This window comes from Bubalus bubalis, chromosome 2 (assembly GCF_019923935.1).
Source record: "Bubalus bubalis isolate 160015118507 breed Murrah chromosome 2, NDDB_SH_1, whole genome shotgun sequence".
In the NCBI taxonomy this organism is placed as follows: Eukaryota; Metazoa; Chordata; class Mammalia; order Artiodactyla; family Bovidae; genus Bubalus; species Bubalus bubalis.
In genome coordinates this window covers 127,114,821-127,142,532 of record NC_059158.1, presented here as the reverse complement: position 1 = coordinate 127,142,532, position 27,712 = coordinate 127,114,821, and the positions used below count along the sequence as shown (strand labels likewise).

At 39.0% G+C, this 27,712-nt stretch overlaps 1 pseudogene; it reads right to left on the bottom strand.

Moving 5' to 3' along the window:
* On the bottom strand, positions 1-27,712 carry LOC102393232 (annotated as a pseudogene).

Sequence of the window (27,712 nt, the reverse complement as noted above, 5' to 3'; positions counted from 1 at the left end):
CTAGGGTGGCAGGAAAGCAGGGGCCTTGGCCTCTGATGTCATCTCCTCCAGAAGGCTGAACCCCTGAAGCAGCAGCATGGAGAGCTGGGTCTCCTCACACAGGGGCAGGGCCTTGGGGGAAGAGCTGTTCCAGTTCCTTTGTGTCCACACGTTTCCTGCCTTGGCCCAGCTGGCCCCTCTCTCCCTGTCCCACCCCATTCAGTGCTAAGACACCAGGGTCCCTCTGGCTCCAGGGACCCTAAGTTGGGGAGAGGTGGTTTTCTACACCCTTACACAAGAGGACCCTGCCCCTTTGGCCAAATAAGAGGAAGAGGACACAAAAGATGATGCAGGTGACCTTGATGTGAATGCTGATGACAATGCCCAGGGTGGATGTCTAGTTGGTGGCCTCCTCTTTCCGACAGTCACATAATGGGCTCAAGGATGCCCTTTAAGATGCTCCCCTCAAAGACACAAAGCAGACTGTGGCATTGCCATCCCCATGCTGGCTGTAGGCAAGCAGCTTCATGTCGTACACTGCAGTGGGGTCAAGCTGGCTTAGGCTATAAGAGAACACAGTTCCAGGCAGCAGGATGGGGCCTGTGAAGGGGGTCTTGCTTGGGGTGGTAAAAACACCTTGAAGCCTCCCTCTTGCTAGGCCAATGGGTGCCAGGACTCCCACAGCAGCTATAGGGTGGAGCTGCCCAGGACCCTCACTAACCATTGAGGGGGAAGTCACAGTTCACCTAGAGTGCTGGCCAGGGTGGGAGTGAAGGCTGAACTGCACCCGCCCCCCCACCCCCCGCAAGGTGTGTAGACTTTGATGTAGAAACTGTAGGCAGTGGAAGGCTCCAGGTGGCTCACCAGGTGCTGGAAGGTGCTCTTGCTGATGACTTCCTGATGCTCCAGCTCTGGGGAGTCGGCAGCCTTCCTGATGTATAGACCCACAGTCTCCTTGGTCTTCACCAGGGGCTTGGTCCAGGACACGCGGACCTCAGTGGACAACAAGAGACCACCTGCAGCCCCTCAACCCACAGCAGAGTCAGTTTGGCGCTGGCTTAAGAGAAGCTGGCACTGTTCTCAGCCACACACTGGTAAATGGCCTCATCTTCTGGGCGATTCCAGAAATGATCAAGCCTCTGGGCTCCAGCACCTGTCCATTCTTCAACCACATCACATGAGGGGGCGGCTCACCTTGGGCTTGGCAAGTGAACATGGCTGTAGTCCTAGCCAGCCTGGAGATGGACTGGGGGTGCTGGATAAACTCTGCTGGGGCTTGCACCACCAGCCGGATCTGGGCCCTTCTCCTCACCCAGGTGCCTTTTGGCCACGTAGACATAAAGATGCCTGAGCACTGGACAGTCATGTCTGAGATGAAGAAGTTCCCCATGCCCGGCACCTGGGTGCCTTCCACCCTGATGGGGTGTTCATGCAGGGGACTCCAAGACACAATGGGCATGGTAACACACTCAAGCACGGCAGTCTGGTGCACAGCTAGGGTGAGGTTCTCAGGCCCCACAAGGACTGTAGGCTCCTTGCAGGCCCTGGAGCCCAAGCCTGTCATGGTGAAGATACCTCTGTCCTTGGATCAAAGGCTGGTTATCTGAAGCACCCTTTTGGGTTGCAGCATGTACCTTTCCTCGTCCGTGTCATTGGGGACTTTGTTCTTCTCCCAGGTGATGAGGGGTTTGGGGAGCACATGGATTTGGCACTGGAAGCGGAACACACCGTCCTCCTCACCCCCAGTGGCCTAAGGATACACGTGGAAGCCTGACATGGTTGCAGCCTAGATTCCAGACTTCCGACTGACCACCAGCCCAAAGCGGTTCTTAGCCACCTACCTATAGTCCCCCTCATCTGAAGGGCTACCTCCTCCATCCAGCAGGAAGTGGCGGATCATCAAGGACCTATTGGCCAGCACAGGGGAGTGGGGACTATCCAGCAGATCCACCCCATTCTTCTTCCAGGTGATTAGCACGGGAGGAGTCCCCTCCACCTAACAGCCCAGCATTAAAATGGACTGCCCAGGGACTGTAACATCACCACTTGGCTCCACGGCAAATGCCAGTTCAACAGAGTGGCCAAGACCTTCACTCGCTGCAGGCAAGAGCAGCAACATCAGCAGTGGCAGAAGGAGCCGGGCGGCAGCTCCAGGGCACGGGGAGTGGAGCAACAGTGGGGCTCATGCTAGACTCTGCTACGCCCAGCTCTGGGGTCTCTTCCAGGCTCACAGTGTTCCATGGGGCCAGTGACAGGGCTGAGCCTGAGGTTCTGGGGGCTGGGGCCACATGCTTGCCTAGGAGCACTGAGGGTGCAGAGGGAGCGCTGTCCCTTGCGCCAACTTGCACCCGCCCCAGTGATCAGGAATGTATTTTGAAGAATGAAATCTCAAGTATTAATAATTGAGTCCATCAAGACCCCAAGATATAAAATCAACACCCTAAAATTAATTGCATGTCTATATATTAGCAATAAACTTGCAGAATCCAAAAATAAAAATGCAATACCATTTACAACTCAAAAGAAAAAAAAAGAAAGAAAGAAACCCAGAGATTTCAGTTCAGTTCAGTCGCTCAGTCCTGTCTGACTCTTTGCGACCCCACAAATCGTAGCACGTGAAGCCTCCCTGTCCATCACCAACTCCTGGAGTTCACTCAGACTCACGTCCATCGAGTCAGTGATGCCATCCAGCCATCTCATCCTCTGTCGTCCCCTTCTCCTCCTGCCTCCAATCCCTCCCAGCAGCAGAGTCTTTTCCAATGAGTCAACTCTTCACATGAGGTGGCCAAAGTACTGGAGTTTCAGCTTTAGCATCATTCCTTCCAAAGAAATCCCAGGGCTGATCTCTCTCCTTCAGAATGGACTGGTTGGATCTCCTTGCAGTCCCAGGGACTCTCAAGAGTCTTCTCCAACATCACAGTTCAAAAGCATCAATTCTTCAGCACTCAGTTTTCTTCACAGTCCAACTCTCGCATCCATACATGACCACAGGAAAGACCATAGCCTTGACTAGATGGATCTTTGTTGGCAAAGTGTGTCTCTGCTTTTCAATATGCTATCTAGGTTGGTCATAACTTTCCTTCCAAAGAGCAAGCGTCTTTTAATTTCATGGCTGCAGTCACCATCTGCAGTGATTTTGGAGCCCAGAAAAATAAAGTCTGACACTGTTTCCACTGTTTCCCCATCTATTTCCTATGAAGCGATAGGACCAAATGCCATGATCTTCGTTTTCTGAATGTTGAGCTTTAAGCCAGCTTTTTCACTCTCCACTTTCACTTTCATCAAGAGGCTTTTTAGTTCCTCTTCACTTTCTGCCATAAGGGTGGTGTCATCTGCATATCTGAGGTTATTGATATTTCTCCGGGCAATCTTGATTCCAGCTTGTGCTTCTTCCAGTCCAGCGTTTCTTATGATGTATTCTGCATAGAAGTTAAATAAGCAGGGTGACAATATACAGCCTTGACGTACTCCTGTTCCTATTTGGAACCAGTCTGTTGTTCCATGTCCAGTTCTAACTGTTGCTTCCTGACCTACATACAGGTTTCTCAAGAGGCAGGTCAGGTGCTCTGGTACTCCTACCTCTTTCAGAATTTTCCACAGTTTATTGTGATCTACATAGTCAAAGGCTTTGGCATAGTCAATAAAGCAGAACTAGATGTTTTTCTGGAACTCTCTTGCTTTTCCCATGATCCAGCGGATGTTGGCAATTTGATCTCTGGTTCCTCTGCCTTTTCTAAAACCAGCTTGGACATCTGGAAGTTCATGGTTCACATATTGCTGAAGCCTGGCTTGGAGAATTTTGAGCATTACTTTACTAGCGTGGGAGATGAGTGCAATTGTATGGTAGTTTGAGCATTCTTTGGCATTGCCTTTCTTTGGGATTGAAATGAAAACTGACCTTTTCCAGTCCTGTGGACACTGCTGAGTTTTCCAAATGTGCTGACATATTGAGTGCAGCACTTTCACAGCATCATCTTTCAGGATTTGAAATAGCTCCACTGGAATTCCATCACCTCCACTAGCTTTATTTGTAGTGATGCTTTCTAAGGCACACTTCACTTCACATTCCAGGATGTCTGGCTCTAGATGAGTGATCACAGCATCCATGCAGGTAAACTAAAAACTATAAAATTCTAATGAAGGAAACAAAAAACTATCTAAATGATGAAATACATTATGCCTCAAAAAGAACCTAAATAAATGGTGAGACATACCATGGATTGAAGGGATTTAGCAAAGTTAAGATGTCAATTCTTTGAAAATTATTATACAAGTTTATCTTATCAAAATGCGAGCAAATTTGTTTTTTTTTTTTAAATAGGACAGTTTATTATACAATTTCTATGAAAAGTCAAAGGAACTATAATAGCCAATATTCTGGTAAAGTAGATTAACAGAGTTATTCAAGATTTATTGCATAGCTTCAGTAGTCAATACAGGACTCGGGATAGACAGACAGATCTATTGTGCAGAATAGAGAAATCAGAAACAGTTCCATGCATTTACAACCAACTGATTTTTGACAAAAGTGAAAAACACTTCAACAAATTGTGCTGGAGCAATGCATATTCATACTAAAGAATTATACCTCAGCTTGAACTTCAAAACTTATACAAAACATTAGTGTAGAATGAATGATAGATTTAAGTGTAAAACTATAAAAGTATAAAACTTAAGAGATAAGATAACATAGAGAAAATATTCTGGACTCGGGGCTTGTTAAAGAGTTCCTAGACATGACATCAAAACCACAATCCTTTAATGAAAAAATAGACATCTGATTTTATCAAAATTAAAAACTTAATCCATTTAAGTTTTAGGACTTGGTGAAGAGTTCATTGATATGACACCAAAACCATAATCTATTAATTAAAAAATAGAATCTAATTTTATCAAAATTACAAACCTAATCCAACTGGAAATGGGAAAAGACATGAAGGGATATTATATTGAAGAGAATTTTTAGATGGTAAATAAGCACAAGAAAAGATGTTTAACATCACTAGCCATTAGAGAATGGCAATTTTATACCACAATGGAATATCACCACACACTTTGTAGAACAGCTAAAATTAGCAACAGTGACTAAATATCAAATGCTGGCAAGGATACAGAGAAACTGTATCTCTTATACATTGCTGGTGGGAATGTGAAATAATACTACCATTCTGGAAAATAGTTTGACCGACCCTTAAAAAATAGGTTAAACTTACACTTAACAAATGACCCAGCAATTATTTGGGCTTCCCTTGTGGCTCATATGGGGAAGAATCTGCCTGCAGTGTGGGATACTTTGGTTCGATCTCTGGGTTGGGAAGATCCCTGGAGAAGAGAATGTCTACCCACTCCAGCATTCTGGTCTGGAGAATTCCATGGACAGAGGTGCCTGGCAGGCTACAGTCCATGAGGTCACAAAGAGTTGAACACGACTGAGCAACATTCACTCAGACTCACTGAACAATTATCTCAGCAAAATGAAATTTTATGTCCACATAAAAACCTACACATGGTTGTTCATAGAAGGCCTATTTGGAGTGGTTGAAACTGGAAACAACTCATAAATTAATGGTTAAACATCTATGATACTCTGGAATTTCACTTAGAAATAAAATTGATTGAATTACCAACTTGAAAGCATCTCAAGGGCATTGTGTTGAGTGAAAAAAGTCAATCTCAAAATGGCCACACACTACTTAAATATATTTATATAACATTCTCTCTAAAAAAATAGAGAGCTGGCAAAGGAATTAGTGATTGCCAAGAGTTATGAAATGTTGGGGGAGAGGTGTGTATATAAGGATAAAAAGGTAACATGAGAGGGTTACAGATGTAGAAAACAATCTTATGGTTACCAAACTGGGGAAAGGGAGTTGGAATGAATTGGGATTGACATATACATACTGCTATATATAAAATGGATAACTAATAAGGGCCTGCTGTATAGCACAGGGAACTATACTCAATACTCTGTAATGGCCTAAATGGGAAAAGAATCTAGAAAAGAGTAGATATACATATTACTGATTCACTTTACTGCACACCTGAAACTAACATAGCATTATAAATCAACTGTACTCTAATAAAAATTAGTAAAAAAGATAATGAGGAAAAATTTGTGGTGATGGAATGGTTCTGAATCTTGATATAGTGTGGTAGTGATTACATGGACTTATGCATTTAGTAAAAAGACAATGAAACATACAATCCATCAAAGTCAAATCCTTGGATTTGATATTGTACTGTAATTATACAAGATGTAATACTTGGGGAAACTTGGATGAAGGGTATGGCACACGTCCCCATATTGTATTTTAAACTTTCTACAAGGCTGTTATTATTTCAAAATAAGAATGCATATTGATATATATTATATACATACATGTTATATGCATGTGCATTATAAACATATAATGCTATAAATAATGCATATCATATAAAGCATGTTATATATAATTGATTTAATGTGCCCATGCAAAGTATACTGATACCAATTGATATATATGACAGTGTGAAAAGAGAGGTTGTTACATATTTTTTACTATCCAATCAGTATATATGAAGATTCTTCATGAATCCCACCCAATGTGAGGTGTGGTAATACATGGTGTCTACTTTCCTTACAAATTCTCTTCCTGAAGGACACTAGTTTACTCTTAAGCTTTTTCCTCTGCTCCTTTTTTATAAAAATAGGAGTTTTCCAGGGAACCTAATACATAGTTTGTGCCTCTCAAATGCTCTGCTTTCAGTATTGACTTCACTTGGTTCCCTTCTTGATGTGTGTTGCTTTTCTTTATGAGATTAACTGTTCTCTTTGTTCGCTGCCATATTCCCTGGATCTAGAACATATTAAGAAATCACAGTAAAATTTTAAGTGACTGGATGTATAAATATGCACTAAAGAAATTAAACAAATGTTTTTCATAGGTGCCAACAAAGTATAAGATGTTCTATGTTGGGTCTCAGAAGGATATATATGTGTTAAATGAAAACACATAAATGGCTTCACCACCCCTTTTTTCTTTTATAACACTTACCTTTAAAAAATTTTTATTGAAGTACAATTGATTTACAATGTTGTGCATTTTTTTAAATTAAGTAATCTGTTGATCGATTAATAAGACATTGTACTTTTGCTTGATTTCTATAGTAAATATTTATAAGAAAACTCAAATTATTAATCAAACAGGAATATCTTTTAAGCATTTAAATAAATGAAAAGAACCATGGTGAGATAAATTTCTAAATCCAAAAGTTTTGGAGGAAACAGTAAAGATGAAACAAAAGGAATGTATATGTATTTTCATTTTGTTTATTTATTTGGCTGTGCCAGGTCTTATTTTCAGCACATGGAATCTTTTTTAGTTGCTGAATGTGGAATTTTAGTTCCCTGCCCAAGGATCAAACCTGGGGTCCCTGAATTGAGAGTGTGGATTCTTAGCCACTGGACCACCAGGTAAGTCCCAGGAATATATATTTTTAAAATAAAAGAATGTAGAGAAATGAAGAGAAAGAAGGATAAACAAAAACTGAAATACAAGAGGCAAAATGATAGACAGGCTGTACAATGCTCACCCTCATCTTAGTCATCCATAATAACTCTTGCATAATGAAAAGCTTTTATGTAACAACATAAGAGATTCATCCCGCAGGACATGATTCAGTACAACAAAAATAAAATAAAGGTAATTAGTTCAATGATTTTTCAAGGAGAAACTGGCTGTTCTGCATTGTGCCATGTTGTGATATGCCTGTAGGAGGAACAATAAAATAGGGAAAGAAAAGATAAATGAAAAATGAACTTAATTAAAAATAGATGTCATCTCCAGACAAACTGATTTAAATCATCCAAGTTGTAGAAAAACAATTTTAAGCATGCAACAATTTATAGAATACTGTTTGTTAATCTGACCTAAGAAATCTAATGAAAATGACCTTTCCAATCAAAGGCCAAGGGAAACTTTGTTTTATAAAATGTATAAAATTATCCATGTGGACTCCCCTGGTGGTTCAGCAGTTCAGACTCCATGCTTCTACTGCTGAGGTCATGAGTTCCACCCTTGTCCTGGAAACAAGATCCTTCATGCCAAGGGACAGAAGGCTTCCCAGTTGGCACAACGGTAAAGAATCTGCCCACCAACGCAAGAGACATGGGTTCAATCCTTGGCTTGGGATGATCCCCTGGAGTAGGAAATGGCAACTTGCTCCAGTATTCTTGCCTGGAAAATTCCATGGACAGAGGAGCCTGGAGGGCTATAGTCTGTGGGATTGCAGAGTGTCCAATATGACTGAGTACAAGTACAACGCTGCATAGCACAGCCAATAAATAGACAAAACAATATAAAAACTGGAAGAATGTCATGTATGGATGTGAGAATTGGACTATAAAGAAAGCTGAGTGCTGAAGAATTAATGCTTTTGAGCTGTGGTGCTGGAGAAGACTCTTGAGAATCACCTGGACTGCAAGAAGATCAAACCAGTCAATCCTAAAGGAAATCAGTCCTGAATATTCTTTGGAAGGACTGATGTTGAAACTGAAACTCCAGTACTTTGGCCACCTGATGCAAAGAACTGACTCATTGGAAAAGACCCTCATGTTAGGAAAGATTGAGAGCTGGAGGAGAAGGGGACGATAGATGGTTGGATGGCATCACTGACTTGATGGACATGAGTTTGAGTAAGCTCTGAGAGTTGGTGATGGACAGGGAGGCCTGGTGTGCTGCAGTCCATGGGGTCACAAAGAGTCAGACACAACTGAGTGATTGAACCTAACTGATAAAAACTGGACTCCAGCATAGTTAAGATTTTTTAATTAAATATAAAACTATAAATTTAGATTTTTCTAAATATCAAGGTACCAGAAAGCAAAACAAAATAGTAATTAAAATAAAAATGTAATATTTGAAGGATCAACTAGAAACAAATAAAAATCATTATTTTGAAGGGATAGATGAGAACAGAGTTAAAGAGGCAGAACTAAACACACAATGTATACACTTTGCTTTTTGTAGTTTTGAATTTTGAAATATAAATTACTTACAATCTCAAAAATGAAAATGAAATTGGAAAATAAGAGACCTAGGTAAATAAATCAGATATTATTAACTACAGAAAGAAAAAAAAAAAGTGACCCACTGTCAGGAAGCATTTAACAGGAGGCTTCCTGTGTGCTGTTTTGGATCCGTCATGAATCCTCTGTCCCTTATTAATTCTTGAATATTCAGAAATTAATTGGAGCAGCAAGCTACTCCTGGGGGCTTAGGAATGTATATATTTCCTTCGTTAGTTTTTCCATATGCTGATAAGTAACTATTTATGACCCTCTTTCCTTTTTATGAACCATATGGTAAAAGTGATTATTTACAACCCTCTCTCTTTCATATGGATGACCTCATGTTTCCTTTATAACTTGTAAGTTTTGATTTTATCTCTGCTGAAAATAGCTACCTTGTAAGACAGTATAAATATTCAAACAACGTTGAATAAAACACCTTTGCTCCATCAGAGCTTTGGTCCCCATGTCTTCTCTCTCTCTCTTCCCTTCTCTCTCTTTCTCTCTCTATCTCTTTCAGGCTAATTCTCTGGAGTGCAGAGGCCCTCTGAGTTCACTTTCCTGCCCAGGCTTGTAAGACCCTCTCAAGAAGGTGCTCTATGCCTTCACCCCATCTAGAGGGCACCTGAGGCCTTCGTGAACAGAGCAAGCCCCGTGTCAGGGACTTTGTTGGTTTTCTGCATAAACCAGTGAATATCAGCCTCTTTCTCTCTCCTTTATTTTCTTATCATTGACTCTGGAGCACCAGGTTCTGGTCCATTAAAGGACCTCAACAACCCACCACTGTTTTTGCTATTTTTTTTAGACATTTAATTTTGAAATCATTTTGGTTTACAGAGAAACTGCAAAAGAAAAGAAAATGAAAGTGTTAGCCACTCAGTTGTGTTTGACTCTTTTGACCCCATAGACTGACTGTGAACCTGGATCTCGCTCCTTGCAGGAAGATTCTTTACCATCTGAGCCACCCGGGAAACCCAAGAAACTGCAAAAGTAGTACTAATTTTGTCCCACTTACCCTAACATTATCTCATGTAATGTTAGTATATTTACAAAAACTGTGAAGGTAACATTGTCAGAATACTATTAATCTTATTCAAATTTCACTGGTTTTTCTCTTTATGCCCTTTTTCTGTAAATCCCAATCCATGATATCCATTGCAGTTGGTCTTTACAACTCCATCTTCAAGGTTAATACATGATGATTTCTTGGTTTTTCCTTGTCTTTCATGACTTCATCAGTTTGGAAAGGTATTGGCCATCTATTTTTTACAATATCCCCCAGTTTAGGTTTGTCTAAGGCTTTGTCATGATTCAGTTGAGGCTATGGATTTTGAGGAAGAATAAATGTTAAGGGTCCTCCGCACTGTGTCAAACAGGGATATATGAACTCAGTATTAGTTAATTCTGGTGATCTTAACATTGACTATTGGCTAAAGTGGTACTTGCTAAGTTTTTCTACTGAAAAACAACACAAAACAAAACAAACCTCATTTCTCTTGCCAGAAGATGTTTTTCACAAGTGAGATACAATCCAGCTGACATCCAAGGGGAGGGAATTAAATTTCACCTTTCAGAAGGATGGTTATCAAATAATAAGTGAACATACTAATTAGCTGTTAAAATCAACATTGTTGTTTTCCAGTACTGTCCACTCTTTGTGACCCCATGGACTGCAGCACACCAGACTTTCCTGTCCTTCAGCATCTCCCAGAGTTTGCTCAAACTCATGTCCAATGAGTAGGTATATCAATTAACAAATAATTTGAAGAGATATTTGGATTCTATTCAAATAATCTTTTTCTTATCATAAAGTTTCCCATACTTTTTACAGCATTATCAGTATATTTTTTTCCTGCAGCATTAACTGTAATCACTTTCTGTATCCCTCACTCATTCGCCATTCATAATCTAGAATTTTTCTGTAGGCAATGTGTCCCCTCTCCCCATTTATTTATTTATTTATGCTACCATTTATTTACATCAGCATGAACTCCCTGATACTTGCTTTGTTATTTTGTTTGTAATTCAATATAATTCTATCATTATTTATATTGCTACTCAGATTGTTCCATTTTCAGCCACTGGAAGCTGTTTCACATGCCTTCTTTATTTTTTTTCTTCCTTACATTCTAGAACTAGGTGTGTCTGACTCATGTTTATTGCTATATGCTAGAATTAGCCATTTTGTTGAGTTCTGTTCCTTTTATTAAAAATTAATCTTTATTGGAGTATAGTTGCTTGTGGCTCACCTGGTAAAGAATCTGCCTGCAATGCTGGAGACCTAGGTTCAATCCCTGGGTTGGGAAGATCCCCTGGAGAAGGGATAGGCTACCCACTCCAGTACTCCACTATTCTGGCCTGGAGAATTCCATGGGCAGTCCATGGGGTTGCAAAGAGTCAGACATGACTGAGTGACTTTCACTTTCACTATAGTTGCTTTACAATGTTGTGTTAAGTTTCTACTGTACAGCAAAGTGAATCAACTATATGTATGCATATATGCTCACTTTTTAAGATTTCCTTTCTGTTGAGTAGAATTCCCTGTGCTATACACTAGGTTCACATTAGCTACATTAGTTATCTATTTTATATATACTATCAATAATGTGTATATGTCAATCCCAATCTCTCAATTCATTTCACCCTCCCCTTCTATCCTTGGTGTCCATACTTTTGTTTTCTGTAAAGAAGATCACTTGTACCATTTTTCTAGGTTCCACAAATAAGTGTTAATGCATTTGTTTTTCTCTTTATGACTTACTTCACTCTATATGGTGAATAGTGTTATCTGTATGGTGAATAGTGTTTAGTGTTTAGAAACCAAATCTGTGTCCCAGTTTGTTCACTCTACTGTGTTATCTTTGCATGAAATGTTCCCTTGGTATCTCTAATTTTCTTGAAGAGATCTCTAGTCTTTCCCATTCTATTGTTTTTCTCTATTTCTATGCATTGATCCCTGAGGAAGGCTTTCTTCTCTCTCGCTATTCTTTTGAACTCTGCATTCAAATGGATATATCTTTCCTTATTTCCTTTGCTTTTCCCTTCCCTTCTATTCACAGCTATATGTAAGGCCTCCTCAGACAGCCACTTTGCTTTTTTTGCATTTCTTTTTCTTGGGGATGGTTGTGATTCCTGTTTCCTGTACAATGTCAAGAAACCTCTGTCCATAGTTCATCAGGCACTCTGTCTATCAGATCTAGTCCCTTAAATCTATTTCTCACTTCCACTGTATAAGTCATAAGGGATTTGATTTAGATCATACCTGAATAGTCTAGTGGTTTTCTCCACTTTTTTAAAATTTCAGTCCGAATTTGGCAATAAGGAGTTCATGATCTGAGCCACAGTCAGCTCCCAGTCTTATTTTTGCTGACAGTATAGAGCTTCTCCAGCTTTGGCTGCAAAGAATATAATCAATCTGATTTCGGTGTTGACCATCTGGTGGTGTCCATGTGTAGTCTTTTCTTATCTTGTTGGAAGAGGGTGTTTGCTATGACCAGTGCATTCTCTTCCCAGAACTCTATTAGCCTTTGCCCTGCTTCATTCTGTACTCCAAGGACAAATTTGCCTGTTACTCCAGGTGTTTCTTAACTTCCTACTTTTGCATTCCAGTCCCCTATAATGAAAGAGCATTTTGGGGGGTGTTAGTTCTAGAAGGTCTTGTAGGTCTTCATAGAACTATTCAACTTCAGCTTCTTCAGCATTACTGGTTGGGGCATAGACTTGGATTACCACGATATTGAATGATTTGCCTTGGAAACCAACAGAGATCATTCTGTGGTTTTTGAGATTGCATCCAAGTACTGCATTTCAGATTATTTTGTTGACTATGAGGACCACTCCATTTCTTCTAAGGGATTCCTGCCCACTATAGTGGATATAATGGTCTTCTGAGTTAAAGTCACCCATTCCAGTCCATCTTAGTTCGCTGATTCCTAGAATGTTGATGATCACTCTTGCCATCTCCTGTTTGACCACTTCCAATTTGCCTTGATTCATGGATCTAACTTTCCAGTTCCTATGCAATATTGCTCTTTACATCATTGAACCTTGCTTCTATCACCAGTCCCATTCACAACTGGGTGTTATTTTTGCTTTGGCTCCATCCCTTTATTCTTTCTGGTGTTATTTCTCCATTGATCTCCAGTAACATGTTGGGCACATACTGACCTGGGAAGTTCAGTTTCAGTGTCCTATCTTTTTGCCTTTTCATAATGTTTATGGGGTTCTCAAGGCAAGAATACTGGGAACATTTCATGCAAAGATGGGCTCAATAAAGGAGAGAAATGGTAGGGACCTAACACAAGGAGAAGATATTAAGAGGTGGCAAGAATACACAGAAGAACTGTACAAAAAAGATCTTTATGACCCAGATAATCACAACAGTGTGCTCACTCACCTGGAGCCATCCTGGAATGGGAAGTCAAGTGTGCCTTAGAAAGCATCACTATGAACAAAGCTAGTGGAGGTGATGGAATTCCAGTTGAGCTATTTCAAATCCTGAAAAATGATGCTGTGAAACTGTTGCACTGAACATGCCAACAAATTTGGAAAACTCAGCAGTGGCCACAGGACTGGAAAAGGTCAGTTTTCATTCCAATCCCAAAGAAAGGCAATGTCAAAGAATGCTCAAATTACTGCAAAATTGCATTCATCTCACATGCTAGTAAAATGATCCTTAAATTCTCCAAGCCAGGCTTCAGCAATACGTGAACTATGAACTTCCAGATGTTCAAGCTGGTTTTAGAAAAGGCAGAGGAACCAGAGATCAAATTGCCAACATCTGTTGGATCATGGAAAAAGCAAGAGAGTTCCAGAAAAACATCTAGTTCTGCTTTATTGACTATGCCAAAGCCTTTTACTCTGTGGATCACAATAAACTGTGGAAAAATCTGAAAGAGATGGGAATACCAGACCACCTGATGTGCCTCTTAGGAAACCTGTATGCAGGTGAGGAAGCAACATGGAACTGGACATGGAACAACAGACTGGTTCCAAATAGGAAAAGAGGTACATCAAGGCTGTATATTGTCACCCTGCTTATTTAACTTATATGCAGAGTACTTCATGAGAATTGCTGAGCCGGAGGAAGCACAAGCTGGAATCAAGATAGCAAGGAGAAATATCAATAACCTCAGATGCGCAGATGACACCACCCTCATGGCAGAAAGTGAAGTAGAAGTAAAGAGCCTCTAGATGAAAGTGAAAGAGGAGAGTGAAAATGTTGGATTAAAGCTCAACATTCAGAAAATGAAGGTCATGGCATCTGATCTCATCCCTTCATGGCAAATAGATGGGGAAAGAGTGGAAACAGTAGCTGTCTTTATTTTTCTGGGCTCCAAAATCACTGCAGATGGTGATTGCAGCCATGAAATTAGAAGATGTTTACTCCTTGGAAGGAAAGTTATGAGCAACCTAGACAGCATATTAAAAAGTAGAGACATTACTTTGCCAACAAAGGTCCATCTGGTCAAGGCTATGGTTTTTCCAGTGGTCATGTATGGATGTGAGAATTGGACTATAAAGAAAGCTGAGCACAGAAGAATTGATGATTTTGAACTGTGGTGTTGGAGAAGACTCTTGAGAGTCCCGTGGACTGCAAGGAGATCCAACCAGTACATCCTATAGGAGATCAGTCCTGGGTGTTCATTGGAAGTGCTGATGTTGAAGCTGAAACTCCAGACCTTTGGCTACCTGATGCAAAGAGGTGACTCATTGGAAAAACCCTGATGCTGGGAAAGATTGAGGGCAGGAGGAGAAGGGGATGACAGAGGATGAGATGGTTGATGGCGTCACTGACTCAATGGACATGGGTTTGGGTGGACTCTGGGTGATGGACAGAGAGGCTTGGCATCCTGCGGTCCATGGGGTCGCAAAGAGTCAGACAAGACTGAGCGACTGAACTGACTGACTCTGTTATCTGTATCTAGTCCATCACAACAGAGAAAATACATATAAATTGTATGTATTACAACCCATGTAGACACAATTATATTTATTTCCCTTTATCTATGTATGATAAAATAAACTAGAGTGCATGCTGATTTCTAATTCTAATCTAGTATAATGGAACTTATTCTAACCTCCTCATTACTTTCTTAAGTAAAAACTACCATTTTTATTTTCCCTTTCCTCTACAAAGTAAAGGTTTTGGCTCATAGATAAAAGAGACAAGATTGATCTGGGCCAATATCCACTCTCAACCATCATCATGGGAGACTCTTTCTCAAAATACTACCACTTTTCCTTGTGATTAAAAGCCTACAAGAGGGTCAAATTCCTCTTTGTTCAAGATCTCTTTGCAAGCCATCAATTAGACTTCAGCAATTTATTAACAATTTCTAGCTTAATCTCCTTTTATACTTGCATAGTCTGGCAGTATCTGCCCAAACAAGTAAATCTTCAGGTCCTGTATCTCCCTAAACGTTCCTGTCTCTCTCCAGACCTCATGACAGTTGCACACCTTTCAACCTTATTTTTCTAATCTATTCTAGAAAAGAAATTGATTTGCATTTTGTCCAGATTTTCCTTATTATAAAAGTGATAACAATGCTTTTGCTTGCTGTCTCTACCTTTTGAAGGTGAAAACTTCCTCTCAACTAAATTTTTAAAACGGCAAAATTATTTTATATCCTTAGAAGGACATACTCTAAGGACAAACATAACTATAGAGAAATCTTAAACTTCAATTAGGTGGTTTATTTGTAGAAGTAATACTGGTATTGTAATTCTGAAATTATTTTATGAACATTGTAATATGAAATAAGTAGGTAAATATATTAATATTCATAGGAACCAAGATTTCCTCTGTAAGAGAAAATTAAAAAGTGAAGAAAGGGAAAATCTTCCAGTGGCAAATTTGAATTAGAAATGCCAACATGAACTCAAATATTTATAAGTATAAAAATAAATACATGTTTTTTCTAACTCTAACCAATGAAATGTTAGAATTTTCATCTAACACAGTTATTTGTTCTAAGTACCATTTCCTTCTGAAAGTTACTGAACCATTGCAAAAGTAGGTTATTTTGAGTATGGGACAGGAGAAATATAGTACCAGCTTCAAGCACTTTAACCAGAAAGCAAGCAGGTCCCCAAACACTAATGAGAGCACACCTAAAAGGAAAATATGCTATAATAGAAAGCTATCATTTTGTAATGATTAAAGTAATACTTAGGCAAGCATCATCATGCATGCAAAATCATTTGGTGAAAGTATTTAGGCCACAAGACAATATTATCATTTCAAAATATAACCTCGTAAACTGCTTACAAATTGTACTTATGAAGATGTGAATGTGAAGTCGCTCAGTTGTTTCTGAAGCTTTGCAACCCCATGGACTGTAGCCTGCCAGGTTTTTCCATCCATGGGATTCTTCAGGCGAGAATACTGGAGTGGGTTGCCATTTCCTGATCCAGGGGATCTTCCCATCCCAGGGATGGAACCTGGGTCTCCTGCATTGCAGGCAGACTCTTTATCATCTGAGCCACCAGGGAAGTCTATGAAGGTACAGTATGCTTTTAAAATGGAGATATCTGGTGCCTATCAGCTTAAGCAATTGATTAAATTTACCATCACCAATTTTGGGGCAATCTGAAATCATATATCTTCTAGCAAAATGCAAAAATATACTGTGCATCAAAAAGAAAACTCAGCAGAGTTCTCCTGTCAAAAAATGTTTAATGCAAAATAGATCATGAGTAAATAATCTGGCAAATACAGAATATGACTGATTACACAGAATAATGGGATTTGATTTGAAACCTTAAAAGAATCATATAATGAGAAGAATGGGGAATGTTCTAAAATTAGAGATTAGAGACAATAATCAAATACAATATGTAATCCTTTGTTGAATCCTGAATTTTTAAAAAAGACATTGAAATCCACTTTCAGAGTAAATGAGGAAATATGAATGTGGAATTGACATTTGGTGATAACAGAATTTAACTGAAATGTTAGAAGTGTGATGATATCCCTTTGGTTAGGTAGGAATTTATTCTTAAAAGTCACATGCAGAAATATAAAAGGTAGAAGGTTATATCTTCACCTTAAAAGTTAGCACTATACACACACACTCATACACATGTGTACATACAATTTGTATGTGAATAGAAGGGAAAGAAAACATGGCCTGTTGTATTCAAACTCCTTCAAATAATGTTCTAAGGTCCTCTACTCAAGAATGAAAGCTGATCTTGTTTTCTAAGCCTAGATCCAAAGAACAAGTTATATTGAGATTATCATTTCTCTATGCATTTATTAGGAGTTTAATTTTGACCTTACCAATTGTCAGGTATTATAACAGGACAATCACGTTCAATGCATGGTTGTAAAGATGACAACAGTCAGAAACGCCAGTTTCACAGCTGCATCGCCCAGACCTACTGAATCAGAAGCTCTGGAGGTGGGGCCCAGCAACATATGCTTCATTAAGCTATTCACGTAATTCTTTGTAGAATAAAATTTTAGAAGCATATAGCTAAGGTAAAGAAGATTATATATATATATAAAATCTTCTCTAGTGGCTCAGACGGTAAAGCGTCTGCCTACAGTGTGGGAGACCCGGGTTCAATCCCTGGGTCAGGAAGATCTCCTGGAGAAGGAAATGGCAACCCACTCCAGTATTCTTGCCTGGAAAATCCCATGGATGCTGGAACCTTGTGGGCTACAGTCCATGGGAACGCAAAGAGTTGGACACCACTGAGCAACTTTACTTTCACTTTTCATATATATATATATATATATATATATGATAATGTTTGTTCTTTGTGATTTACAGTAAAGTGTTGGAAAGAGTAATGAAAACAAATGCAAAATAAAAATAAAACATTTACAGAGTCAGAGTCACGAGACATGTAATATAACAGCAACAGAGTACATGCTGTTGCTGCTAAGTCACTTCAGTCATGTCCGACTCTGTGCAACCCCATAGACGGCAGCCCACCAGCCTCCCCCATCCCTGGGATTCTCCTGGCAAGAACACTGGAGTGGTTTGCCATTTCCTTCTCCAATGCATGAAAGTGAAAAGTGAAAGTGAAGTCGCTCAGTCGTGTCCGACTCTTGGTGACCCCATGGACTGCAGCCTACCAGGCTCCTCCATCCATGGGATTTTCCAGGCAAGAGTACTGGAGTGGGTTGCCATTGCCTTCTCCTAACAGAGTACATACATGCTGTTAAAGCATAAAAATCCATATATGTGAATTCTAAGATGCATATCTTAACTAAAATAAAATAAATAAAATTGTACATAAAAACAGACAAAGTGTTAAAAAACAGAGACATCACTTTGCCAACAAAGGTCCATATAGTCAAAGCTATGGTTTTTCCAGTAGTCATGTACAGATGTGACAGTTGGACCATAAGGAAGGCTCAGCACCAAAGAATTGATGGTTTCCAATTGTGGTGCTGGAGAAGACTCTTGGGAGTCCCTTGGACAGCAAGGACACCAAACCAGTATTCTTTGATTTTCTAAAGGAAATCAACCCTGAATATTCATTGGAAAGACTGATGCTGAAGCTGAAACTCTAATATTTTGACCCCTTGATGCAAAGAGTCAAATCGCTGGAAAATATCCTGATGCTGGAAAGATTGAGGGCAGGAGGAGGGGGGGATGACAGGGAATGAGATGGTTAGATGGCATCCCTGACTCAATGGACATGAGTCTGAGCAAACTCCAGGAGATGGTGAGGGACAAGGAAGCCCAATGTGCTGCAGTCATGGAGTCTCAAAGAGTCAGACACAATGACTGAACAACAATAAATAAAATAAATGGTCAGTTCTAAGTAGAAGTAAAGATTTCTTCATGGAAAAGATAATAACTATGAGTCAAATTATGACCTTGAATTGGCCACATCAGGAGGGCTTCCCAGGTGGTGCTGGTGATAAAGAACCCATCTGCCAATTCAGGAGATGTAAGAGACATGGGTTCAATCCCAGGGTTAAGGATTTAGTGGATCCCCTGGAGTAGGAAATTGGCAACCCACACCAGTATTCTTGCCTGGAGAATCCCATGGATAGAGGAGCCTGGCAGGCTATAGTCTATGGAGTCACAAAGAGTCAGACATGACTGAAGCAACTTAGCACAGGAATCTAGTGCATTATGCAACTTTTAGATATTCTCCCAAATAGTCAAACATTGATTCCAGGCTTCAGGACTGCCTTCTTCCCAGGTAGCATTACAAAGCATGGAAACCTTTTCGGTTACTTTGGAGTCCTCTGGAACCAAAACCTTATTCTGACCTCAGTGGGTGATGGGGAGGCCCTGCATTCTTATTTCTTTTATGTCTAGCTTGTACCTTCTGTGAATTCTACCACCAAGGCAAAATGGTGACTGATGTTGACTGCCCAAGATTTTCTCACTGTTCAGTTTCCCAGTGCTATCATCATCCAACATTTGAATTCTTTTCAATGTCCTACATAGAATTAAAAGAGATACTTTTAGCCACCCTGCCCGAACTCCCAACAAAGGAACTGGATTTTAATTACCAGTAAAGGTGAAACTAAGAATGGAATCTACAATGGTGAATTTAAAAAGTTCCTGTTTCTTCTCTACTTTTATCATAAATTCTGATGACTTTTTAGTCATTACCATTTAATATCATTTCCTTTCTCTATCGCTCTGTCCTCTATATATAATATATGATATAGTTTTAAATATTTATTTTGGTATGCATAATGCATTGCATATATGAATGTGTGCAAATAAATACCTGTATACATTTAAACACATTTATTTTTTAACTGAATCTACACATGTATTAAGGCTCTCCAGAGAAACAAGATCAGCCATATTTAATTATTTACATTTTTTGTTGTTCCTTATTTTTGAATTGTCACCAAAGGTCATTTGGGGTTGTAGACACATTGTGAAGTATCAGAGGAAAAGTGAATCAGTAGGAGACAGGATAATGGTTATCAGTTACATCAACTATTTTCTTACAGGGAGGAAAATCAGCCATGGTAAAGAAGATCATTGGTTTTGCTGTGCTGGACAAAGAAGAAGAAAGGGTAGTCTGCACACAACCTGGGGATGATTCTTACATATGGCAGAAGGGGTGGCCATGGCTTCTATGCCTTTCTCATTGACCTCCACAAAAGACCCATGTAGGATCTTGGACAGGTACCAGTCTCTTTTTGATGACACCCAAGAAGAGGAGCCTTGGCCTGCTAGAAGGCATCAGATATTGAAGAAGACGTGCAAACAGCCAACTAGCTCAGGAAAAGGTGCTCAGCATCATTAACTGCTGTGGATTAGTCGCTCAGTCATGTTTGACTCTTTGTGACCTCGTGGACTCTAGCTTGCCAAGTTCCTCTGTCCATGGAACTCTTCAGGCAAGAATACTGGAGTGGGTTGCCATTCCTTTCTCCAGGATATCTTCCCAACCCAGGGGATTGAACCAGGATCTTCCCTAGGCAGATTCTTTACTGTCTGAACCACAGGGAAGCCCCAGATGAGTCCTTCCCAGGATGTGAAGAGCATCCTCCATGTCATGTTTCTTCTCTAGCTTAAGTCTAAGGAGGAAGTCTTCCATCTCTTCTTCATCCATCATGTCTGATTTTATCAGTTCTATGAATTTCTCATAAGTAAGTTATTTTTCCACCCCTTCACAATTGGTCTTTTTCTCTGGAAGCATGTTATACCTATTCAGCTTCTTGCCAATTAAGAGAAGCACCAAATTCTTGGTAAATAGTTCTTCTATATATGTCCTTTCAAAGGTAGATTCCTCAAACATCACTTACACAGAATTGCCTTCATTCTTGAAGACTTTCAATGGCTTTTCCTTGGTTTGAAATTTATTAAACTGATGACCCTAGTTTCCTGTGAATTAGATGGCTTTCATAGGAATCAGATTAGTCCCTGAATTAACTGAATTTGCAGATGACAACTCTATAATTTCACTTTTTATTTCTTGTCGAGCCAGGTATGTCTATGTTTTCTGAACTCCTCTGTAAAGTTGCTAAGATCAGATTCTTCCATCTCTGCTTGGTAGAATTTGCAGCAGCAATCTTTGAAAGATGAGAGGAAATAATAAGGCATTTTTTCAAAAAGCCTTTTGGGAGTTCTAAGCAGGTTCTGTGCATTAGTCATGGGAACTTTGATGAAGCAACTGGAAATCCTGGTGGACACATTCACCTCTGATTCCACTTTTACTTAATACCTGAATTGTAGTTTTTCTATTTGTTCCCATGAAAACCATGGCCAGGTCAGAAAAACATGTTTCTCAGTATCAGTACAAGTCAAAAGTGTATTATAATATACTTATGTATAACATAATTACGTACGTATACATTTAACATATGTATATAAAAATGTGTACCCTATAATTCTATAAACATGCAATTATTATTACCCAGTAGTATATGTGGGAGAAGGCAATGGCACCCCACTCCAGTACTCTTGCCTGGAAAATCCCATGGACAGAGGAGCCTGGTAGGCTGCAGTCCATGGGGTCGCTAATAGTTGGACACGACTGAGCGACTTCACTTTCACTTTTCACTTTCATGCATTGGAGAAGGAAATGGCAACCCACTCCAGTGTTCTTACCTGGAGAATCCCAGGCACAGGGGAGCCTGGTGGGCTGCCGTCTATGGGGTCGCACAGAGTCAGACACTACTGAAGCGACTTAGCAGTAGCAGCAGTAGTATATGTATGTGTGTGTGTACTTTTATTCCTTTGGAATAAGGAATTGACTCCCATGATTATGGAAGTTGAGAAGTCCCACAGATTACAGTCACCAAGCTATAGAACCAGGAGAGCTAATGGTGTTGCTTCAGTCTGAAAACCAGCAGGGTGGAGACCCAATCGGGAGGATCCAGTGTTTCAGTTTCAGGGCAAAGCCAGACAATGACTGATTTCCCAGTGAAAACATTTGAGCAATAAGAATTTTTCTTACTCAGCCTTTTGGTTCTATTCAGGTCTTGTTTAGGAGGAGACTCACCGTGGAGAGAACAATCTCCACTCCTTAGTGCACTGATTGAAACGCTTATCTCATCCAGAAACACCCTCATAGACGTATCCAGAGTACTGTGTGACCAAATCTCGGGCACTTGTGGCTCAGTCAAATTAACATATAAAATTAGCCATCACAACACAAAATTAAATACAATTCGTCTTTGTATTCAAATATGCACCAAGAATATAATTTTCTTTATTAAAAAAGAAAAAAAAACTTTAAAAGCAGATATTACCATTTTAACTGGAAACTTGCATATATTCTAGAGAAGAAAATTCTCTACCTCCTGCTCATGTTCCAGGCTAAGATGCTTATCTTACATGATTGATAATTGAAAAAGAGATCCTGGAAGTGCGTCAGTGGAAAATCAGAAAGCCTCCTAAAAGTGAACTCATTTAAAAGTGGCTGATCATCATCAACGGGTCCTCCACTCACCCCTAAAAGCGATTCACTTATGTAATGAGTTTGAGCTTTTCTACAAATTCATTTTTTATCAGGAAGAGAAATATTTTATCTTTGGATGTTTCTCTCAGTGTCACTTTCTTTCATATTCTAATTACCCACTAAATACACTAAAGTATATTTTACATTAGAATAAAAGTGAAATGAAGTGCCTTTTAAATCAACATGTGGAACGATTCCAGAAATGATTTACATTCATTCTGCAAGACTTTGCCACGTATGAGTCTGCCACATGGGAATTTTTTCCTCCTCAAACCGTGGACTTTCTTATTAAACCACTGAGACGACAGTTTTTTTCTGAGCCCAAAGCTCATATTATTTTTCTTTTTAGCAGAATGCTTATTAGCTTCAAAGAGGACATACAAGGAAAAAGGGCTTACCTTAGTTCTTGAGAACTGAGGCAGAGGTGCTTTTTTAGCATTTAACAATACTAAGAAAGAGAAAAGATGATCATAGCTGACTTTTCATAGCAAATGATTGCAGGGGGCAAATTGCTACATCAAATAGAAGCCACATGCTCTTACACATTACCTCCTGTGAGTCTTCTTTCTTGAGCACAGATAAGGAAAAACAGATGTATTGCTATCATTTTATTCTGCTATTATTTAATCAATGTTCATCCAAGACAAGTGGAACTTTATTAAGTAAAAATAAGTACAAATGTGAATCTTCTGCTTTGGTCTTGTGGAATGCCTCTTATACTTACTCTGAATTAACTCAACAATCACTTTCTCTGAATACTGTTAAAATACCATTAGAGTCACAAATTTACTTATGGCTCTTATCTTCTAAGAGTTTCTAAGCCATGTAACCTAGGACTAATGCAGACAATATAGAGAGGAGGTGATTTCCTCTCCTCTTGCACACAGGAAATGTTCAATAAATGTTTGTTGGTATCATTGTTTTCATGAATATATTTTTTGCCCCCTCATTCCTCTGCTGAAACCGGTTGACCATCCCAATGCCACCACAAAACACACACACCTACATCCTGGTGAAACAACAGCATCCCACCCACCCACATTTACACTTGGAGAAATCCAACTGAAAGATTCCACACTGACCCACTCATAAGAGGGTGAATGTATATCCCTGTGCCTGAAGACAAGAAGAATGCCATGCTTACCTACTGCCCAAGCATAAGAATACAGGCTAAGATGAAAAATAAATTTTCTACTTTGCTTCACACTGCCAAAGTGTACCTGTATAATGTAAAGGAATAAGTGCAGATTTTTAGAGTCAAAGAGTGAAAGTGTTAAGTTACTCAGTCCTGTTGAACTCTGCGACCCTGTGGACTGTAGCCTACCAGGCTCCTCTGTCCATGGAATTCTCCAGATAAGAATACTGGACTGGGTTGTCATTCCCTTCTTCAAGGGATCTTCCTGACCTAGGGATCAAATCCTGGTCTCCTGCATTGCAGGCAGAAAGAGTCAAGAAGACCTGGGTTTGAAACTCAGCTCCCTACTTATTAGATCTGTGATATGAGTTTAATATGCTTGTCTAAAAAATGGAGCTAGGGATAACATTTCCTAAAACATTTCCTCCCCCAACTCATTTCTCAGAAATAAAATCAGTAACTATGAATGGGTACAGTCTTTGTTAAAAGTTTCATTCATTTCCTTATAATTAAAGGTCAGGAGATTGGTCTAGAAATCTTTTTGGTATCTTATGTCACTATGAAATTGTTTTATAGATAGATTCCTGAAGTTCCTAGCTATATCATGGTCCTTAGATTGCCATCAATCTTTTTTCCCTGTTTTCCCAGTGATGTAATTTCACCTTCATTGAATATCTTTGTAGATTGCCAGAGCTCTGTAGGCTTAAGCATAGCATTTATGAATTTAAGTAGCTTCACTTCATGAGTTGGAGCCAAGCTAAGGATTCTGCTAGATACTGGCTACATTTATCCAAGTATATGCTTAAAAACTGGGAGATAAACCCAGAATGGGTTTACAGACCCATTCTGAGACTATCTCCTTTTAAAACTATATCAACTCTGCTGTTTATAGCAACACACTCGGTCTTAGGGATTATTATAATATGTGAAATAAGTCAGAAAGAGAAAGACAAATATGATATCAGTTGCATATGGAATCTAAAATAAATTATGCAAATGAATTTATTTCCAAAAAGAAATGAATTCATGGACATAGAGAACAAACTTATGGTTACCAAAGGGTAAAGAGAGGAGAGTTAAATTATGAGTTTGGGATTAGCATATACATACTACTATATACAAAACAGATAAACAACAAGGACCTACTGTATAGCACAGGGACCTATACTTAATATTTTATAATAACCTATAAAGACAAGGAATCTGCAATATACATATTTGCTGTACACCCAAAACTAAGGTGACATTGTAAGTCAACTACACTTGAAAACAAAAACGCAAGAATGCCATCAATCATGAGTGGTGAGCCACATTTTTTTTTTAAAGTTTCTGGAGTTAATGTTAGATTTGAAAAGAGAAAAGGGCAAATTTTGAAAAGTGAAACAAGTATCAGCCTTTCTCTTTATAGTACTGAGCCTGTAGCTTTTACTATTCTAAACCAAACATCCTGGCAACGCTTTCCCATAGTTCTGAAATTAGGTATTTTTATTTTCATTAAATTGTATATGACTTTATTTATTTATTTTTTTAAAATTGTATATGACTTTAAACAAACACATAAAAAAGCAGCTGAAGATAAGAAGAAACAGACTGTGCATATGAGCTCCCAAGAAGACAATAAACAAAAATCCATTTGGATATTTATTTAGTCAAAGATTTCACAATTTCCCACTAGAGGGAAAAGCAAGATAATTCCTTCAAATACACAGCTAAGTGTTGTGCTCAGGCCATTTGACTTCCTGTTTCATTATTGCTGTGCTTGCAACAATACCATGCAGTGGGGAACGCAATATATGCATTAACTCTGCATGCATTAACATATTGTTAACTATACAGACAATGTTGTTCCATGGATCTCTGGAACTTTTCATCTTGCATGACTGAAATCCACCTCCCTGTTTCCTTCACCACCCTCATTCCTGGGAAATGACCATTCTGCTTTCTGTTTTAATGATTTTGACTATTTTAGATACCCCAGATAATTGAATCAAGCCGTATTTGTCCTTCTCTGACTTGCTTGTTTCATTTAGCTTAATGTCTTTGGCATGGATGAAACTTGAGGATATTGTTTTAAACTTCTGATCACAACCTATAGTCCTAGCGTACCAAAACATTCATTTCTCTTACACTAGATAAAACTGGCTTGTTAAAACTAAATATAATTTACAGCACTAAAAGTTAAACAAAATCACAAAAGAAAATAAGAAAAATTCACTCTTGGGACTTCCCTGGTAGCCCAGTGACTGAGACTTCACCTTCCAGTGAATGGGGTTGTGGGTTCAATCCCATGTGCCTCATGGCCAAAAATCAACAACAACAACAACAACAACACAAAACAGAAGCAAAATTGTAAGAAATTCAATAAAGACTTTTGAAAAGTGGTCCAGATAAAAAATCTTAAAAAGAATGAAAAATGCATTTTTTTTTCTTCAAATCAAGCTTTTGCTGTTGTTGCTATTAATTCTTCCTATTTCATTTCAAGTAATCTTACAATGTTGTGAAGAAATGCCATAATATTTTTTGCCACAAAAATATATCTTAAGCATTTCAGCAAAGTTAAAACCAGATAGAAACTTTAGGTAACTGTAACAATAGTTAAATCGGTGGCCAAAAAGAAAACTGAGTCTGTCAGAGGACAGGACACAGACAGAAAAATCAAAACTTCTAAACTCCTAAAACTGGTGGTATCAAAATGCACTCCGACTGGAATTATAGTTAAAATTTGTTGGTCTGACATAATCACCTGTTTCCACATTATTATTTCTTCCGATTAAGCGAGGTATTATACCTGCTATTCAGATATGCTAAGTCATTTCAGTCATGTCTGACTCTGCAATACTATGGACTGTAGCCTACCAGGCTCCTCTGTCCATAGAATTTCCCAGGCTAGAATGCTGGAGTGGGTTGTCATTTCCTCCTCCAGGGGATCCTCTGTACCCAGGAATTGAACTCCTGTCTTCTGCAGTGCCTGCATTTCAGGCGGATTTGCAATGTGACATGAACAAGATTTGGAGTCACCAGTCAGGATTTAAATCTTGTACTCAGTTGTTACATGACTTTGGATTACTTAGTTACTTACTTTGTTAATCTTGTTTTTCTCATCTGTAAACTAGGTGCTAGTATGTAATTCCCAGGTTGTAAAGATTAAATAAATGTATATAAATGTATACATGTATAAACTAATGTATATAGTATACGGCATAGTTCCAATCACATTGCACGCAGATTCTTCACTGTCTGAGCCACTAGGGAAGCCCCACCAGTCACACAGAAAGAATTAATTTTTAAAAAAATCTTACAGACGCCTTTGGAGGGCTTGGCAGTGCTGTTTCCTTCTGCCTACTTTTAAAACCAAGAGGCCCTTGGCACAGGTTCACCTTGAAATACTCACGGTCATCAGATAACTTCTTTCTTTGAAGTTCTCTATCAAATACTGTCAATGTAATTCAAGGGGCAATTAATCACTTACTACTTATGACATCTGTTCTCCTGTTGTCTTGTGCTGCTAATCAGCAGCTTGATTTTCAAATTAACTGTTGATGACTTTCTTACCTCTCAATTTATAAGCACCTTGAAAGCCGAGACTGCTAAGTATTGTCTTTCCAGTAAAGTTTTAGCAAATATAATAAATGGGAAAGCATATTTTTGAAAACAAAGCATGCTTGTAAAAAGCTATATTGAATAAATTACTCAGGGGCTCCAAATTTACACAGGATAGTTTGTCCCTGTGCTGAATATTTCCCTTCAACTACAAGTTTACAATATTTAAAATTTTCTGTCATTGTGTGTTCTTTAATGTGTCTGCCTCAAGCAGTCCCTCTCCACTCAGCTTCAGGATTTCTAAATTGTTCTCTGCTGTAACAAATCAATTTACATATCAGTGAATTTATTTTATACAGCTTGAAGCTAACAAATTCTGTGAAAATAGTTTTCCTTAGTACCACATAGGACTTACAGATCTATTTTCTGGATGAGATTTACATCACTGTTTTTCAAATCATTTTGAAAGTGACTTTTCAAGTCACTTTGGTTACTTGTATTGAATCATTTGGAATGATTGTTAAAGGAACAGACCTCAGACATACCGAAATATTCTGATTAATGGAATAATATGTAATAATAGCAATGTCGTTGTTTAATGGCGAAGTCAT